The sequence below is a fragment of the Grammomys surdaster genome, unplaced genomic scaffold (genome assembly GCF_004785775.1).
Source record: "Grammomys surdaster isolate TR1022 unplaced genomic scaffold, NIH_TR_1.0 130, whole genome shotgun sequence".
Lineage (NCBI taxonomy): Eukaryota > Metazoa > Chordata > Mammalia > Rodentia > Muridae > Grammomys > Grammomys surdaster.
In genome coordinates, this window is record NW_021604588.1 from 25,356,728 (window position 1) to 25,377,374 (window position 20,647).

The window sequence follows — 20,647 nt, forward strand, 5'->3', positions numbered from 1 at the left end:
GCCTAACTCTTTCCCATTCTCCCCCTCCTCCTCAATCTTTCTCTCTCTCTCCAGAATTCCCACCTCCTATTTCCTGCCTCAGCTCATTGGCCAGAGGCTTTTTTATTGACAGGTGAATGCCTTTACACAATACACGAGAGATTCCTTTTACAGATAAATCTTCAATTGTTACAATTATCCTTCCCTCTAACAGTTATGTCCCTTGTAACCATTAGTATACAGATACTTCACTCTCCTCATTTGTTGTATGGCTAACACTGTGCTTTCTGGCTTTTTTCAAAATGCCATCACTTGAGATGCTTCCTTGCTTGTGATTCATGTCACTGGTGGGTTCAAGACCCTCCCCTTACCATGCTGATCTAAGTCTCTGTGTTCGTCTCATTGCATTCAGTGGCTATCAATGGGTTTAAATTTCTCCTTCTGTGGTGAGTGCCTAGGTGCTGGAAATGGGGTCCTGTCATTTTCTTTTTTTTTTTCTTTCTAGCTGTGCTTCTCAATACCACTCCTGGCTCATCTCCAGCTCTTCTATAGAACCAGTGTTCCAATCATTGCTTCTCTCAGAAGGAACTTGGTTAAGTGTTGTGTAACAGTTTCTTCCAAGATTACAATATCCATCCTACAAGGAGCTCTTTAAGCAAGAAGGTAACTACTCAAATTAGCTTCAGGAAGTCCCTAAAACTGACCAGATTCACTGGGCTTTTCCTGCCAGGGTAAACAATACAAAAAAGTTAAGAGTTGCTTTCCGAGGAGAACTGAGCTGCACAAATACTCTCAGGTAAATTACCAAAGCTGAAGAGACCCTGAGAGACAAACCAGCTGCCTGGAAAAAGAAGAGATGGGCTGAGCTGCCTGGAAGAGATTTAGACCAACTCAAACACATGGAAAGGACACTCCTCAGCTTACTGAACTGCCTGCAGGTTGTGCAGTGTGCTCCAGGTTCCCAGCTTTGTGAGCTGTCAGCCATGTTGACATGGGTTTTGGTGATGCACTTGTCTGAGTCCTTTCTACCCCTGTAAATAATTCCAGTAAAACTCATTTGGTTCACCAAGCTGAACCTTGGTCTGTCCTTGGCCCCCTTGGTCTGTTGTAGGCCTCCATGTCTGTCATGGAGGGAGGGAACATGTGTGGCTCTTTAGTTTAGGTAACTAAACAATGGAGTTCTTAGTTCACAGGACAGCAGTTTAGGCCAGTGTGGCCCTGCAGAAAAGGCAGCCAAAGCTAATACTTGGCCTTGGTTTTTCACCACCAGTATTTAATGTTTTGAAAATTTATTTAGCTTTAAGGTTTTAGTACAAGTTTATATTGCATGTTAAGCATATGTGCCCAATGCGTCCCCACTTTGCCTTTCCCCCACTTTTCCCTCCTGTGACTCAGCATTGTCCCCTTGGACTCTTTTGTTTCTACTTCTGTGTCATCTATAAATTATACAAATCTAGGAACCACAAATGAGGTAAACCATCTGATATTTGTTTTCCAAGTCTGGCTTAATTTATTTACTACAGTTATCTTCATTTGTATCAATTTTCCTACAAATGACATAAGTTTGTTATTTTTGTTAGTGGATGAGAAAAATTCCATTGTGGACATGCTGCATTTCTTTACACATTCCCTTACACATCCCTCCGTTGCTGAACACCCAGGTTGGTTCTATAATTCAGCTGTTGTAAATAGTGCTGCAGTACACACTGATGGGCAGGGGTCTGTGTGATGTGTTAGCTTGGCGTTCTTCAGGTAACATGCAGGAGTTTGACCACCCTGATGCCTCATTACTCCATAAAGTCAGCTCTGGGGAAAAGGCTGATTCAGCTGCAGTGTGATTGGCACAGTGTTCTCATCCTGGAGTGTTGCTTTTCTGAGACATATATATATATTTAATCCAGATTGTAATTTCAATGCATTATTTTTAATTTTCTTTCCTTGGAATTAATTAATTAACTTTCAATCTTGATCGTAGCTTCCCCTGCTACTCCTCCCAATAGCCTCCCTCTCGCTGTCCCTCCCTCATCCTCCCTTTCTCCTTAGAGAATGGGGGCCTTCCATGGATATAAACCCACTTTGGCATATCAAATTGCAGTGGCTCATATTCTCCTACTGAGTCCAAACAAGGCAGCCCGGTTAAGGGAAAAGGGTGCAAAGTCAGGCAACAGAGTCAGAGACCCTCCTGCTTCAGTTGTTGGGGGACACACATGAAGACCAAGCTGAACATCTGTTACAAATGTGTAGGGGGCCTCGGTCCATCCCAGGCACGCACTTTGGTTGTTGGTTCAGTCTCTGTGAGCCACTATGGACCCAGGTTAGTTGATTCTGTAGGTGTTCTTGTGGTGTCCTTGACCCCTTTGGCTCCTTCAATTCTTCCTGTCCCTCTTCCATAAGACTCCCCAAGCTCCGCCTAATGTTTGGCTGTGGGTCTCTGCATCTGTTTCCGTTAACTGCTGGGTGAAGCCTCTCAGAGGACAGTTATGGTAGGTTGAACCTCATTTTTAAAGTAAGAGAATGGATGGTTCTATAAAAGGTCCAAGCAACTGTGTCTACCTTAAAGCCTATTCTTGTTCAAAATGACATATTTAGTACGTTCATGATTGTTCCTCTCTCTGTACTTTATATTTAAGGAGACTAGGGTTTTGGCTTTTGTTCTTAGTGTCGTATCCCAGCACACAGCACTGAGTCTATCAATTTATCAACAGCGACGGAGATATGTTTATACCTCATTAAACATGTGCAAATATAAGTCAGCTCATAAATAATCCTTGGTTGGTTGCGAATGTGTCTTAGGGATGAGAGAAACTTCACCCCTCAGTTCCCAGCTTACGTCTGCTCCAGGTTTTGCCCCTCTGTTTCTGATTCAACAAAGGAAAGAGTGAGGACTGGAGGCACACACCATGAGGAGCAGAAAGAGCCAGACAGCCATGGGACAGGGCTCCCGCTGTGGATCCTTACTGGGAAGAATGTTAGAGACACAAGCACAAACCCTGGCCAGCACTTGGGGGAGTGTCTCAGACACTGTGTGGCTCAAGCATCTGAAATACAGAAATCTGTTCTCTCCTAGCCCGAGGGCTGGAAGCCCAAGATCAAGATGTGGTCAGGGTTGGTCCTTCTGAGACCTGCCTTCCTGGCTGTAGATGGCTCCCTTTGCTTTGATTTCATGTGTTTGTTTGTTTGTTTGTTTGTGTGTGTGCGTGTATTTGTATACAGATCCTTCTCTTAAATGAATGCCAATTATTAGTGGTTTAGGCTTCATTAGACAGTGTGTGTGTATGTGTGTGTATGTGCGTGTGTATGTGTGTATGTATGTGGTGTGTGATGAGTGTGTATGTATGTGTGTGTAGTATTATGTGGTGTGTATATGTGTATGATGTGTGTGTGGTGTGTGTGTGTATGTGTAAGTTGTGTATGTGTGGTGTGTAGTATGTGTGTGCTGTGGTGTGTATGTGTGTATGTGTAGTGTGAGGTATATGTATGTATGTGTGTGTGGTGTATATGTAGTGTTTATGTGGTGTGTATTCAGTGTGTGTGTGGTTTTGTATGTGTGGTGTGTGGTGTGTAATGTACATATGATGTGTGGTGTGTACTGTGGTATATATATGTGGTGTGGGAGGTGGTGTGTGTGTGTGTAGTGTGAAGTATATGCATGTATGTGGTGTGTGGTATGTGTTGTGATATGTGTATATGTATGTGTGGTATGTGTTGGGTATGTGCGTGTTTAGGCTAGATGTTGATTCTGGGTGTTTCCTTGGTTACTCTCTGTTTACTGAGGGGAAGTCTTTTGCTCACAGCCTTTTCAGAGCTGGGGTTATTGAGCAGGCCACCATACCTGCTCAGCTTTTTCAATCGTGCTGGGGGTCTGAACTCCAGTCCGCACACTTGTGTGCTGGGCACTTAATCTATAGCCATCTCCCCAGCCCTGACCACGTTAAATTTTATACCTCTTTATAGGGTCAGTCTTCCAAATCAGTCAGTTCTGAAGTACTGAAGGTTAATGCCATAGGAGCTTGGGGGAGGGGCAACATGTGAAGCCATAGCTTCCCCCCAGACCAGCGGAGGCCTCCAAATGCTAATCCAACAGACAAAACAGTGAGGGAGAGCTTTTCAAGCATGCATAGCTACAGAAGCAAAAGGAAGTGGTTTAATTCTCTCCCTTAACAATGGATACAGAACATTTCCTACAACAGATGCTGGTTTACATCTGAGCTGCAGGGTCTGTCTCTTTGGATCAGTCTCCATGAAACAGAAACTCAAGTTTTATAGAAAACAGAACCTTAACTTAGCTACAGACCCAACATGGCTTCTGATTATAAAATGGAGTTAGGCTGGTTCTTCGCTTCCTAAAGTTGCTGGAGATGCTGTGAGCCAAGGCTGGATGGATCTAGTCTGTGTCCTATGCAGCAAGTGCTCTACATAAACTGCTTGTGTCTGTCATCTTCACGGGACAAGAGCCCAGTTCTCCAGGACTTGGCTCTTGCCTTTGCATCACTGAGTAGGATCCAGTGTAGCAAACCTGCTTCTGTGCTTAGTAAGATGTCTGTTTTCTTCTTGGGGGAGTTGAAGATAGAAAAGGCATTCTTTTTATATAGAAGTTAATATTTCAATTATTAAGAGCCAAAGTAAAGCAACACAAGAGAATGCACAACTTATAAAATGATTGAGCCAGAGGGAGGAAGGTCTGAAAGGAAATGTTGCAAGGAAATGTTCAGATTCTGCCTGGGTGGTGAATGGTTTGATACTTGATCAGGCTTTGAGACACTATCCCTCTGCACTTTTCTCCTCTCTGTCTCAGTCTCTGTCCTCCCCCTTCCACTCCCCTCTCCCTCCCACTCCCCTCTACCTCTTCCTTCCTTCCTTCCTTCCTTCCTTCCTTCCTTCCTTCCTTCCTTCCTTCTCCCATCCCTCCCTCCCTCCCCCTCCCTCCCTTCCTCCTCCTCCTGCTCCTCCTCCTCCTTCTTCTTCTCTCTCTCTCTTTCTTTTTTTCTTTCTTTCCATTCCTCACCATGCCATCTGTAACTAAGGGATGACGGTCCGTTCTTGTCACCCGCCATTAAGGAATTGTCTCAGACAGTTTTATAACATCTGCTTCTTGCAACCTTCTAATTATCCATAAAAACCTGGCAGAGAATCTGACAGTTTATCTGGAACATGAAATGTGAATACAAAACAGGGCATTTGGCTTCAGCATAGAGAGGGATGGCGTAAAACTGGGGCGCATGCTCTTTGCCTTTGCTCTTTGCCCTTTCCCTCTGGATGTGACTACATCTGTTGAAAGCAAGGTTAGGTCCATATCTTCTCTATAATGACTAATTTTGAGATGTATCCTTTAATAAAAAGAATGCAGGTCAGGGGTACTTAGGGTTTTGTGTGGGAGTCTGCTGTTAGTGTCTGCTCTGCAACACCTCTCATAACCTATAGATGTTCGTGCCTCCACGATACTGAGATTTCCATGTCCTGACGGGGAAACAGAGGGCCTCCTGACTGGGGCAGACATTTGCCTTTAGCAAGGTCTTCTCATTGACTCCTATGGTGTGTTTGTGACTAATGCCTTTTTTACCCACCAAACTGCCTGGCTTCGTGAGCGGTGGTCCTATTGCTTCTGTGGAGCACATCTTCTGGCTCTTTATTCTCTGTATTTATCTGATGACCTAGTATGTTTTAACTTGTGTTCACGATGTCTTTCTTATGTGTACTTACCTCCAGTTATTATCTGATCCATTATCTGATCCACTGATGATTCTGACTTGTGGTTCTGTCTCCACAGATGTCTGTGTGGACATTTGGCTGGAGACCTCTACTCTGTTGAGGGATGATGCTTTGTGTCTTGCCATCTCTTGGATATGATGTCACAGCCTTGCATCAGCTCCCCTGGTGCTGTTATTCTTCATTTTGCTGAGTCAAGGGAAGACCTAATCCCCCTCCACCCTCTTACGGTTGGTGGGTGGGATCTGGAAATTGGAGTGATGAAAGGCAAATTACCAGAAGGAAAAACAGATTTATAAAATGAGTCCACACAGGAGTTCATCAAACAAATACAAGACTAGAGCAGAGATTAGATCCCAGGCCTATGTATCATCTTAACAAAGGCTGCTGAAGCGCAGAACAGAGGCTTGGGGAATGCTCCTGCAGCGGGAAGTTTTCCATGAAAGTGATGAGTATGTGTGTGATTAGTAAATGCCCCTCCTCGGTGTAGACAAGGGGTCACCTTGGCTGACAGGTATTTTCTCTGGAGTAACTGTCCTCCCTGAACAGAGAAGAGGGATTCATTTCACAAGTGGAAATTTATTATCTTAGAAAGAGAAACTTAGATCCAGGTTTTAGAGAAGTATGGGGAAGGAGAGACGTTTCCTCATGCTTGTTCTTTCTTATATCCCTTCAGCTCACATGACCCCTCTGCCAGATGGGCCTATGTGGGGTGGTGCGTTAGGCCCTCCGCTGCTCTGAGAGAAGCTGATGAGAAATGACGTCGAGTCTTGAAAACCTTTAAGAACTGCGTTTATTTACTTTATCTGTGTGCACTTGAGGAGGCCAGAGAACAACCTTCAGGAGTCAGTTCTCTCCTTCAGCCAGTGGTGGAACTCAGGTCATCAGGCTTGACAGCATACGCCTTTACCCCCCCCCCCCCGCCGCCCAGCCATCTCCCTGACCCTAGTTTTTGAGTCCAGAGCTCTTGTCTTTTTGCCATACTGAGAGGCATCAGCTGGGAGCTTATTAAAACACCAGTCCTTGGGCCCTACTCTGCTGCTTCTTAGGCAGATCTGCATTTTACAAGATTCTAAGGCAGGTGGCAGGTACCCGGTACATCAATCAGTGGACAGCCAAGTTCAGAATCAGCTTTTGGACTGCAAGTGGTCATCTATCAAGCTCCCTGTGATAGGTGTAGGGAAGTTGCTGCCGTTGCTGGCACAGGTTTGACTCGGAGCAGGAGCCTGTATCTAATTGCAATAGATAAAGCAACTTGGGTTAAAGCCAGGCCTTCAGGAGGACAAAGGGGAGTGATGTGGGCATCTGAGGTGAGGCCATTAGCAGTTGGATTATAATACAATGTGCTGTAATGGAGCAGTAATGGAATGCAGTTGATACAGTTCTGCTATAAAAGGGGCACTGTCTTCATTCAAGCATCCATCCCTCACAGACAGTGTCATGGCATCAGGCACCTGAGAAAGAGCTTTGCTGCAAATGTCTTAGTCTTGCTGCTCTTTTGTTCTTCAGGTGAGTATGTCCTAGGACAGAGCTCTGACTAGCCTCACTCTCATGTGCTACATCAGCTGGAAGAGAGCGGTGGGTGCTGCCCTGCTGGCCCCTCTGAAAAGTCCTGGGGACAAATTACAGCTGGGACATGAGCTTCTGCTGTCAGAGCCACCAGCCACAGGACACCATTTTAAGGGATGTATCTCTCCAGTGAAGCTGATTCTTTGTCGCAGATCCAAAGATGAGCAGTGTTGCTAATCAGGAGGAAGAAACAAATGTACTGTAATAGCTTCACAAGGAGTTCACTGGCAAACAGATTAACAAACAAATACATGACTCAAGCAGGAGATTAAATCCCAGGCTTATATACCATTCTAACAAAAGATGTTAGAGTGAAGAGAACAGCATGAGCACCCCTCAGCACCAGCACCCATCAGCATCAGCACCACACAACACCAGCACCCCTCAGCATCAGCACCACACAACACCAGCACCCCTCAGCATCAGCACCACACAACACCAGCACCCCTCAGCATCAGGACCACACAGCACCAGCACCCCTCAGCATCAGAACCACACAGCACCAGCACCCCTCAGCATCAGGACCACACAGCATCAGGACCCCTCAGCGTCAGGACCACACAGCACCAGCACCCCTCAGCATCAGCTCCCCTCAGCATCAGCACCACACAGCATCAGCACCCCTCAGCATCAGGACCATGCCTCAACATTGTTTCAATTGCTGTCTCTCACTTTATCATTTCTCTTGATCATTCTAGTTTTCCTGTGTGCTCAGAACATATTTTAGTAGCCTGTCACCAAAAGTTTATTTCTTTAAATGTTTGTTTCATTTTATGTATATGAATGTTTTCCGTGTGTGTGTCTGTGTGTGTGTGTGTGCCCACACCCCAACATGATACATACTTGATTCTTGTGGGAATCAAAAGAGGGCACTACATCCTCAAGAAATGATACTACAGATGGTCGCTGAGCCACCATATAGGTGCTAGGACTCAAACCTGAATCTCGTAAGAGCATCAAGTGCTTCTAACTGCTGAGCCATCTCTCTAGTCCCACAGTTTCCCTGTGCCCGGTACTTTTACTTGTTCCTGAGAAAAATCTGAATTAGCAGTCACCCTGGCAAGACAGTTATTATTTTTTTATTTGTATAATTCTTATTTTGAAAAAAAAAACATGGCATGATAAAAACTCTGCAGCCTTGTCCCACAGGACACACAGATTGAATGAGAAGCCTGAAAGGGAAGATGAAGGGGGAAGAGATGCCAAGGATCATGGGAGTTACCTGGTAAACTTAATGTTGGTGTCATGAATGTTTTTCTGAAGGAGCTGTGGCAAACAGAAGTGTGCTTCCAAGGACTGAAATCCAGGCTTGATTCCACTCCAGTGCAGCCTGGTGACCAGTGAGTTTGACTGGGGTTACTTACAGAAGCATGGGCAACCTATGGGCGGTGAGACCACTCAAGAAAACAATCTCTGTCCTCCACAACTTCTGTTACCTGTCTGTAAATCCTGGCAGAGGGGTGGGATCTCGTGAGTCCCTATTATAGCAACCATTAAGTACCTATAAATTCTTGATAAGAAGCACAGCCAGCTTTGTGTAGTTTCCTTCAGATAATCACAGGCTCTGACAGTTCAGAGGGCAGTAGGCACATCATGTTAGGAAGATGGTATTCCATAGCAGTTGGGTTTCCAGTGGGCTATCACTGGTTAACTGTCCCATACATGAGTGGGAATGGGGTGGGGGGAGAGGTACAAGACAAACTCGTCAAAGGTTTTTGCTTTATACTGAGATAAAAATGGTGGATAGCATTCTTGAGTGCATAGACTCTCCAGATACTTGCTGGCTCTTCTGTGCATGTTAGCCTCTATGTTAGCATTCCGTCATTGAGATAAAAGGCAGGAGAAACTCAACCTAAAATGGGGAAATGGTTTCACTCTGCTGTTACTGGCTTTGTTGTTCTGTAGCCTGCAGTGAGGGAGAAGTCATGGTGAGAGAGTGTGGTGGACAAAGCCACTTATTCCAGAGGAGCTGGGAGATGGAGAGATGGAAGGCAAAGCTTGCCTCTAGTTCTCTCAAATTCTGCTATTAGGCCCTACCCTAAAAAGCTCTAGCATCTCCCAGCAGACCAGTGCTGAGGACCAAGTCTCTTCACTGGGCTGTGGAACACACTGTAGATCCAAATCCCAGCGTATTGTCTGATCCTCACATCAGCAGAGGGGATGGGGTGATGGTCCCGGTACCAACTCCAGAACAGAGAGCCCGGGCCTCACTTCCAGCTCCACTGTTTACACGCCTTATGACTTCACGCCAGTCCCTCACCCTCTGTCACCTATAAACCTGAAATGTCAATTGCATCTGCTAATGGCTGGGAGCATTAAATTATGCTATGGGCACGAAGCACGAAGCGTCTGACTCTTCACAGGCCCTTGACATTATTGTCATTATTCCTACTTGACAGATAAGGAAATTGGGTCTCAAAGAGGTTAAGTGGCTGGTCCAGAGTCTGGTGGCTAGATCAAATTGGCACCAGATCTAATCTGACCTCTCTTAACTACTCACATGCTGACTCAGAGGCTTGTGGGCTGCTGCTGGCTCCTGCTGGGCACAGCATTACTAAAGTCTACCTCCGTGAGCACCTCTCACCTGGATTCCCTTGGCATGGACTCTTCCCAGATCTTTAGCTTGGCACGAGTTCTTTGAGCTTGCATCTACTTGCAACACGAGGAGGCAACTGTACTAGCCACTCCCTGTATTTGTTCATCTATGGGCTCACTATAGCTGTTCTTAGACACCTGTCTTTCTCAAATATAGTTGAACACAGCCAAAACTGAAGTCACTTTCTGCCACAGGTCATCTTTAGTGTTGCTTTAGTGCAGGGTGTGTGTGTACCTCTTTGCTGTTTGCCCATCTTAGAGGGTTCGTCTGAGTGTAATTCCCCTACTTCCCACCAGGTGTCCCACCCTTCACTGATATCGGACAATCAACTGGGAAAGGAAGACTTGGAGAGATGGGCGGTAGAGGGAGTAGGGGGAGGTGGAGAGACTTCCAGATGCTGCTTCTTATCTTAGACAAAAGGAAGCGTTTGCCTTGTTCTTCTTTGATGCATAGTCGGATCTCTCCAGAAAGCCTAGATAACTCACCGCAATTCAGGGAGCTTCTATTTCTGTTAGGGAATTGGTGTCTGTCTGACCAGTCCCTTTCATCTCTGAGCTGGAGACTGCAATCTATGGTCACTGCATTCTTCTTCAGAGCCCTCATAGCCTCCCCTCCTTTCTTAAGCTCTCCTTCTTCCAGGGTCTGATTAAAGAAAAAAAAAAAAAGACCACAAGTCCTGGCCCCACCTGGCCTCAATATTGTTTGAATCAGAGAAGGTGAAAGGCCAGCGTGTGACAGTGGCACTAACTAGTGTTCCTGCAGACATTAACCTAATTCGTCCTCTTTTTTTATGTTACTGTGGCAGAAATACTTCCCCATTCTGAACCAAGGCTGCCACATGTTTCTCCAGGGCGCATGCATCTAAGTTGGGATTTGGACACGCTGACAGAACCATAGTGACTGGAACACTTGCCTTCTAAAAAGTCCTGCTCATCCTGGCAGGTGGTGAGCTCCTACCAGCCATTAGCCCTGCCTTCCTTTGTTTTAGAAGATCCTGCATACCTAGGAGAGGCTGGGTGAGGAAAAGGATAGCCTGTGGTCTTTCTCTCAGGTATCACCATTTGTCCTGGGGCTCTCTGGAGCCCCCTCAGCCTCACTGTTGACACTGGATCGCTCCCACGGCTTAAGGAAACAATGTAATCCATGGATTTGCAAGCTGGCAGGTTATTTCTCACCTGGTGATCTGCTGAGGGTATGGTGTGTTATCTTCAGTGCCAGCTTCGGAAATAGCAGCATGGAGTGTTTCCCCTCTCCCCACCCCCACTGAAGACCTTGATGTCCAGAACACGGTGCTAAAGCAGTCCCCAGGTTCTGCGTCCCGCACCTCATTATGTGCACAGCTTTTAATACCCAGAGAGTTTTTGCCAATATACATTTTCATGTGTACTGGGAACCCAGAGCTCAGACACAATGTATTATTGATAGGATTGTAATTTACTCCTCTTGGGTTGTATCTACAGTGTATACCATTAGCACAAAATATTAAATTACCAGTGGTTGTATATATTTGTCTACTCGGGTCTGGCACAACGATATTTGCTTTTCTACTCAATAAAAGACCATGAATACAGAAAGCTGAATAATATTATTTTTGTTGCTGCTGTTGCAAGGGTGTTTTGATTAAACTATTTCTTCAACACTGTGCTGAGCCATACTTTGCCAGGACAGGAGACATAGAACTCTGGGGACTTAAGGGGAATATGGGTGGGCAGTTCGCCCCAGCTCTTGGCTCACACTGCTTCCCTGGCCGGCTGCTGTGGTCGAGTGCAAGGGCTTTTGCTACATGAGGGAACTAGTAATCTGTGTTGCCAGAAGAACAGGGCTCTTCAGACCTCGGTGCCAGACCTGCAGGGCGCCAGGTCACAGCTAAAACTTTGGAGCTGGGGCTGGAGTGGGATTCAGGGTGTGGAGGCAGAGCCTCTGTCATAGCCTCATGCCCTAGATTACTTTGTAGTCTTCTCTTCTGTAATCACTACTGGCCACTTTGTTTCTTTTCCCTCCCCGAGCTGGGTTACATAGAAACACACAGGCATGGTTTCTTCTCTAGAAAAGAACCCAAGTTCAAGCAACACCACCCATGGGAATATCACATCACGTCTGCCTGGAGCTTTATTTATTCTAGCCTTCGGATTCCTTGCAAAGCTCAGACCAGAAGGCATTTACTAGTTAGCTAGCTCGATACCCAGACTACCATGGTCCCTCAGTCAGATCCACTATGTAATATTTATGAATAAAACATTTTCTTAATGCCTGTGGGTTGGTCTCCTCACCATTTGTGGGGCTCAGTATACAGAGGTGTGGGCTGAGTTTGACATTCATATTAATAGAAGCAGGAAGGCAAGACATTTGCAAGAAATGCTTTTTCCTATATTCGGTGTGAGGCGCTTGTGATTCCCTGGGGTAGATGGTCTGGGGAGGTGAAGAGGCCACTGTGGGCATTCAGGATACAGGGTCTTGGATACCAAAGTGGCTTCTATGCTCAGTTCCTAATGGCGGCAATGATGGGCTCTGTTGAGCTTAGCCACACAGGGCATCTTCCAGAGGTGGGTATTGTTTAGTGTCTGCCTATTTTTTTTTTTTTTTTTTTTTTTTTTTTTTTTTAGCCAAGTGGCTCCTCAAGCAGACCCCTCCATTGAGGAAGTGGTAATTTCATAAAATATTTCTCTCGGCAGGTACTTTGTACTAAGTGGACTCCTGCCCCACCCCTACATCTTTTTCCCTAAAGGAGAGATATGGTGTTTAAAACAACAACAACAACAACAACAACAAAAACCTAAGACAACAGTCACTCAAGGTGTACAGCCAATTAAGTCAATGCTAAATCTACCAAAGCAAACCATAGACCCTGACAGCGAAGTTGTTTGTCCCTATCCCATCCCAGGTTCCTGCAGAGTCTGAGACATATTCTGGTGCAGAGGGACCCATGAAAAGGCAATTACACTTGGTGAGTGATTAAAGTCGGATCTGGCAGCTTTATGTGTCAAATATGTTTAAATGCATTAACCTTTACAGAATTTACACTGCGTGCCGAGTTACATCCTGTACAGTGTCAGAAAGATCTGAATCTGCCTTCATTTAAGTCTTTTTTTTTTTACATTTATTTTATTACAATATAAATAGACTTAAATAATCTTAATAGGGATTTCCTCCCCAGTTCTGCAGGTCCTACTGGCACTGTGGAGAGTCTGAAGGCAATAGGGTCCCTTGGCTGGTTGCAAATGATGTCCCTGGATGTATCTGCCTGGAAACTCTAGGGAGAGAGGGTGTCCAGGAGGCAGCAGGACTTCCTTGAGTTTATCAGGAATTTAAGCCTGCAGGGAGCAGGTTTAGAATACCGACAGCATAAGGCACAGGGGCAGGAGGGCTTGTCAGCAGATAGGCAACTTTTAATTCTGCAGGTTCCAAGGAATACACATTTCTGAAGCATTGGTTTTAGGAAGAAAGGCCACACAGCAGTCATTGGCGGTGTGTTCTTGTCTGCCCTTGCCATCCCTCTGCAAAAGCTCAGGCTGCGGATGCCTTTGGTGACTGTGTTTTTGCAGAATGCCTCTGTTCGGATGCTGTTCTTCAGTCCACCGCTGGCAGCTCCATGCCTCCTGAGCTTCACTCCACTGAAATCTGGTTGGCATAAGACAGACTCCGGTGGAATGAAGGACAAGAGGACCCATGGATTGTCTGGGGCTGTTTGTCTACTAAGCCTCCTCTTGTCGTGCTGTGTGACCTGGAGGAGACTTTCAGGACCCTGCAACCCCACTCTTACAGGACCTGAACACCTGTATTCATTCATTCATTCATTCATTCATTCATTCATTCATTCATTCTTTCATTCATTCACCTCAGAGTGTTCTGGGTAGCACAGCCAATGCTGTGTGTGGGGCTGGACTCTAGGTAGTTTCTCGTCCATGAAGAGCAACCCCAGATACATACAAGTGGAGTCTCCTCTCTGTATTCCTAGTTGGGATGCTGGCTCCCTTCTTTAATGTGTCCACATCGGAGCTGGGTATGTTTGGTGAGATCTAGAGAAAGCACATATGCTTTCATTGCACACAAAGGGTGGAATACAGGGGAGCAGGCATTCTTCTGAAAAAGCCACTGTGCGAGGGCATGAACAGCCCGGTTAAGGCCTGTGCGCTGGTGTGTAATCAGGATGCACTGAGGAAAAGGACTCTGCTTGTCTACATGAACAGGGACAGTCCTGTTTATGGGGCCAGTGGGTGATGGAGGGAAGAATTCTTGGTCCTCTCTCCATAGCTGGGAGAGCATAGTCTGGGAAAAATCAGTCGCTAATGGCCATATATCTTTCCCCAGATCTGCAGAGAATTAGTGAATGACTTCTTCAAGGAACCTAGGGTAGAGGTCAGGGGAGGGAGGCTGGCATATAACTGGCTTTCAGAGATTGAGCTGCATTGAGAGGCCTTGTAATACCTGTGGACTTTCTGTCTCTGCCCAAAAGAAAATGCTCACCAAGCAGGCGGTTTGCAGGGTTTCATTGGCCTCTTTGCTGTGTTCAGACATGTCTGCTGTTCAGTATAAGCCTCATAAAAGGCTGCTCTAAGCAGAGACATGCAGACAGGGTGGGTAGGGCTGGCCTACCTTGTTTGGAATACTTTCTTCTTCCTGGGCTTGTTCTGACCTGACAGAGAGGCTCCACCTCTCCCATCCAGCCCTGAGGCCATTAGGCCTCTGAGAAAGACTTACACAAAAGGGGGTTGGGGGTGGGGTGGGATGTTCTAGCTATGGTTAGGGAAGAATCCAATTTTCCTGGGTCCAAACTAAAGCACCTTCCTCAGGGTGTACACAGGGCACACTAGAAGGCAGGGTGCTGTGTGCAGAGAGCAAGAGGTTCAATGAATCTTCTCCTGCTCAACGTGAATACTTACCAAGTTATCAAGACCACAGAAGCCCCTGCACCACCTTTGACCCACTTCCCAGTCAAAGGGGAGAAAGACATGAGTTTGCTGGCTCTGACCAAGGAAGGCAGGAGACTGTGGCAGGTAGTTCTGGGTTGGAAGGAGTCTTGGCTTCTGGTTGAGATTTCAGCTCAGCTCTGAAAGCAAAGAGGTCATTGTCAGGTCTCTGTCCAGGCGCCCCTTACCCAACCCATCAGATAGCAAGCAAGTCCACAACAGGACTCATCCTCATTTGAGATCCTGACTCTCCCAGTGGAATCCAGAGAAGTAAAGGCTTTATATGATGACAGGCCGTATGGAAGGGTGGAGTGGAGGAAGTTCAGGAAAAGTCTTGCCTCCCCTTATAACACCCCTCTGTTCCTGCAGACCTGCAGCTGCTGTAAGAAGAGTTGATCTACAGCCTGGATCCTGAGACCTGATACACCCTGCACACCACATCCAGTATTCAAGTTCTCCCACCCAGCAGGCCTCTACCAGTGCAGTCTCATGACATCTGTCTTGGCTAGTTGCAGTATTGGGTTGGGTCAGAGAACCAGCAAGACTCTTGTTGGAGCTAGAGGATAAGGTTTAGCCAGTGATTGCTCTTCCAGATGCCTTCAGGACAGTGCCCTAAATGTCTTTAAGCATCTTGTATTTGAGAACCACAGAAGGGAAGCAGGTCTTGCATGTGCTACAATCAGTACTTCAGGACTAGGCAGCCAGGCACACATTCCTCTAGTCAAGCCATTCCCCAGGAAGTGAGACAGAACTGCAGCATTGCTATTCAGCTGCCTGGTACCCACTTCCATTATCACCAAGATTCATCACCCAGCAGTTCAAAAATCCCCCCAGAAAACAAAGGAGGAAGTTGATGTGTGGCTTGCAGTGACGATCATCTTTCTACTCTTCCCTTCTGGCCCTATGATCCGCAGGATCTAGCTACTCACCCACCAAATCCGGAGATTTCAGACTCACCTGCACGTGCACAGGAGTACCTATACCTTCGGATATCAGGCTCAGATTTGCCTTTGATGCAAAATAATACATCATTTTTTTTTTCCTAAAGAGAGTACCAAGCTGGAAGATGGTTGAAAAATCCTGGAGAGAAGAAAAGAAAAGAAAAGAAAAGGAAAGAAAAGAAAAGAAAAGAAACAAAAACCACAACAAAAGAATTTAAAGTCTCGGGAAGATCTTTTACTCTCAAGAATTGAGGACTAGAAGAAGCAGCACATGGTCTACAGGGTGCCCAGCTCAGCGGTCTGGGGAGAGCAGACTTTGCTCCTTGAGAAAGAGACACGTGGTCCTCTCTTTAGTAAAAGACAATAGGAAAGTAGGAGAAAGTGGCAGAGAGGGGGCTAAAGGAAGCTGGAAAGAGAGGGGGTGGAGTGCAGAGGCTCAGCTAAATAGAGCTTGGCCACAGACAATAAAAGAGAAACTGGTTTTTCCAAGGCAGGGGTGAGGAGGCGGCACCGTCTCTCTATTTATGCACCTCTCAGCTAAGCTTCCAGTTACCTGCTGAGCTCAACCAATGGAGAGAGGAGTCGGCTTCTGGCTCCGCCTCACAGAACCACACCTCTGGGGGTGGGGAATGCTTGCTGAGGCCTTTCTGCATTCTAACCTTTTTCTCTCATTGTTTTGTAGTCAGGTTGGGGTCTCCGTCACCCTGAGAGAGAACCTGCAGGTTATCTCGGCCTTGGGCTGAAAGCTCCAGCCCCCCAATATCAGAGGGAAAGGACCTATTCAGACCTTACTTTGGGTCACGGAGGCTGTGCATGTGTGTGTGTCCACATGTCTACATCCACATGGAGCTGTGTAGGGATCAGGAATCAAAGTCCTTTTGTACCTTTAGCAGAGTACCTGTTCACTCATCTGTGCAGTGCAGCAGGGAGAGGTCAGAGGGACAAAGCCTCAGGGACCTGTGACTTATCATGGTTTTATAACCCAAGAGGCCCCACTTCCCTTTCTTTCCTTAGGGGGAGGGCCTCTGCTATATGCGAGGGAGTTGGGAGGACAGATGGAACTGAAGAAGGAGCTAGCAAACTGTTAGTTCTACCTCCTCACCTTGCTTCACTTCCACTCATCCATTCCACCCCTCCCCCTCCCCTCCTCCTCCCCCTCCCTCACCATCTCTCCTGCTTCCTTCTGCCTAGTCTTTCTGGAGGACAAGGGCTGTAGAAGTCTCTTTAAACGAATCCTAGAAGCTTGGTGTCTTCTGTTTGTTCTTTAAGTAGACCCTTTATGGGCAAAAGCAGAGTCCTTCCCTTTCAGGAGAGTAAGGAAATGCAGAACACAGTGTGCAGAGCATTTTGGTCCTGCCCTGTTCCTGAGCCACTCACAGGACCTGCTCCAAATCTCCTTTACCATCTGCTAACTCCAACCTCTTCCCACAGCTGGGGAAGGAGGCTTATACTGCTTATGAGGCACTCTTCATAGCCAGTACTAAGTCAAGCTGTGTGCCTACCCGGACCTAGGTGGCTTCACTGACCCATGCAAGGCCTCCCACAATATAACTCTCGCTGCCTTTTGTCAGCTCTTGCTTGCTATGCCTTCTTCCTATGCCTTTCTTTACCGATTTCATCCATTCACTCACTCAGCATCTCATCCCACGAGTGGATACTCTGTCTCTTTTGAGTTTATCTTTTAGGCTCTCCCAACTAGAAACACCTAGAGACATGTGAACAGTCATAGAGTCAGAGCAATGAGTATCCCCTAAAGAGAACAGTCCCCTTCCATTGCTGAGGGTCTGGGATGGGTTCACAAAGAAGTTTCCTTCGAACTGAATCTGACAGGATAGGCAGAAGAGAGTTGGGAGCTGTTTGAATTAACCCCGAGGAAGGTGACCTCCCAAGTGTGTAGAGCTACCCTGAAGTATGGAGAGGCAGCATGGGACTGAAGCCCATGGAGGAGCACAGCCTTTCTGGGCAGGGCCTATGGGTATTCTCTGTAGGAGGTGGCCGCATCCCAAGTCTTAAAGGGAATGAGTGTGGAGAGCTGTTTCTCAGATGCATAAGACTTGGAAGCAGTTGAATAACTGCTGAAGAATGGGACTGTCCCCAGAATATGGGGAATGAGGGGTAGGAAATACTAGGCCAAAAGGACAAGCATGAACCCTGTTGATCTCAAAACTCCCCTTTTCCAGTGCCATCTTTGACCCCTAAATGTAATGAGAAATGAGAAGTAATTTGCATTTAGCTGGGCTCTCAACCGATCTTTTCCAGCTTCTAGAAGTGTGGGACACACCCAGGGTGACTCTGCTGGAAGCCACCTATCTTTCATTCCTCTGTCTAGTTCTTTGCTCCAGAAGCCTGGAATGCTTTCCCTCTACCACCAAATCCAGGTCTTTAAGGAGGCATTAACTTCCCAGATACTCTAAGATCATGCTGGGTGGGTAGAAAATAGAAAGGAATTTGGGGGATGAGTGGGAGTGGTCCAGGGCTCCCTTCCATCTCCACTTCAGTGTTTCCATGGTAACAACAATTTGTTCCCTCCTCTTTACTCTCATCTTACATGTCACTTGTTGTTTTGTGTGCTGTCTGTTTTTCTGGCTCTCACTTCTCTTTTTCCTGAACACACCCAAGCCTGAAGCTCTCTACAGTTAGAAATCTTTGGCCCCCTGTGTGGTTTGTTTCTGGGAGGATGCTGCATTTCTCTGCTGGTTCTTCCAGTTCCCTGGCTTGCCCATAGTGGAGTCTGTAATAGATCTTTCTGAATTAGTGAATGCTGGTCATAAGCCCATTTAATTTTGCAACTGCTCCAGCCTGCTTACGCCTACCATCTTGAGGTTCTGCTCAAACTGTGGTAGTTGTTAGCCTAAAGTAGAGGCTTCTGGGGTTCAAAGAACCCCCACTTGCTACATTGGGAGAGGAGCAGGAGGGTTAGCACGACATGGCATGTTCTCAGGAAGCTGCTGCAGATAGCAGAGCATGGCCTGGCAGGGGAGGCACGAGGAGGCACCTCTCTCAGATAGCCTCTGGGTGTTCAGAGTCTGCAAGCAGGCACGTTCATGCTGCTTCGTCCAGAAATGAAATGTGTAAGTGTAAATCTGGGAATAAGTGGTTCATCTGCAGCGATGAATGCAGAAAGACAAAACAACAGCCCAAATGGGGTTTGAGCTTGGACATAACTTCACAGAACTCAGGATTGTGATTATGCCCTGGCTGTGAGAAGAGCAAGGTCTTTCTCTGATTGCACACTTCGAAATAGGAGACAGGAGCTGGGTGTGGTTCAGGGATAGAGCGCTTGCCTTGCGTGCACAAGACCTGAGTTCAAGTCACACAGCATGGTAAAAGTGAAGATGAAAGAAAAGAAAGAAGGAAAGAAGAAAGGGAAGGAAAAAGACAAGGAGGGCTAAGAGTGTAGCTCAGTTGGTAGACTAACATGTACAAGGCCTTCATTGCAAAGCCTGGACACACAGAAACATAGACACACATACAGACATAAACACACACACACAGAAAGACACACACACAAACATAGACTCAGACACACATAAACACACACACACAAAGACAGACAGACACAGACATACGCATATACACAAGAGACACAAACACAGACATAGAAACACACAGAGACTCAGATACAAGAGACACAGAAACAGACATAGAAACACACAGAGACACAGACACATGCATAGAAACATAGACACAGACACACACAAACACACACAGATATATAAACACAGACATACTGACACAGACACATACAAACACACCTACAGACACATAGACACAGACGTACAGACACACACAGACACACAGATACAGAGATACTGACACAGACACACAAAAACACACCTATAGACACACACAGACACATGGACACAGACATATACAGACATACACACAGACATATAGACACAGACACACACAAACACACATAGACACATATACAGACACATAGACATACACATACATACACACAGACACATACACACAGAAATACATACACACAAACATACACATAAACACACACATATATACACACACACCGCACACACACACACACACACACACTTACACGTCTAGGAGTGTGAAAAGGAAGGAAGATGAAACCAGAAATAAAAGTGATGGCAGCCCTGCTCACCCAGTGAGGGTAGGGACTCTTGGTTCTATTGCCTTCAACTGTGGCCTTTGCATTTTAAGAGCAGAATCAAACTAGAAAACGAGATTCATGTGGTAGGAAGGTGAACGGTCTGGGAGCAGGCCACCTCCGGAGGGTAGATTAAGAATCTGGGTGCTTAGTCAACAGGAGCAGTGACTCGGGGCCAGATGATGTTGAGTATGATGGACATTTAAAAACCACAACCTCATGTCACAGAGAAAAGGTTGTTTTGTCCTTTGTGGCCTCTTGGGTAGCAATAGGGCAGTTCATATATATTACCAGATGCCCAGATGTAAGCAAAGAGGCACTCATAGCAACAGATAAGTTCATTCATTGTCCCTGAGGGCTGTCTCTATCCATGGATCCAGCAAAAGGACCAGCAGTGTCATGAGCACCCACCCTGCCCGTGTGGCTGGCCTCCCACCAGGGCTGCAGGACACCTGTCTCAATAGTGGCCTGCACCTCCTCGGCAGTCCAAATCAGCTCCCTCCCTCCTGGAATGAACGTCCCTGCAGAACCTGAGTAAGACCATGCAAGCAGAAAAGGAGATGGGGTGAGTCTCCAGTAGTCAAGCCTGCACTGGTTCCAGAGGCCACGCCCCACCCTGCTCTGCACTGCCGCCCCACAGGCTGCACTGCCCTCTGTGGCTTCTGTGAGCTGATGTCTTACAAGAAACTGCAGTAAAACAGTTCTCCACTGCGTAGTGAGCTGCTTCTTTGAAAAGAAGGCTCCCAGCACCTTTGAAATGTAGCCCACCAGGGTGCTAAGAAACAGGAGGTTTGGACGAGTTCAAGAGGGCAACCTC

General features: G+C 46.6%; 1 long non-coding RNA gene across 1 annotated transcript in view; it reads left to right on the plus strand.

Annotated features, from left to right (window-relative positions):
- LOC114613327 overlaps positions 1-9,227 on the plus strand; it is a 64,533-nt gene extending 55,306 nt beyond the window's left edge. Inside the window, exons 4-5 of the long non-coding RNA XR_003710166.1 lie at positions 485-642; positions 8,404-9,227. This is a non-coding gene — a long non-coding RNA (uncharacterized LOC114613327). The remainder of the gene's footprint in view (positions 1-484; positions 643-8,403) is intronic.
- The last annotated feature ends 11,420 nt before the right edge of the window (positions 9,228-20,647 follow it).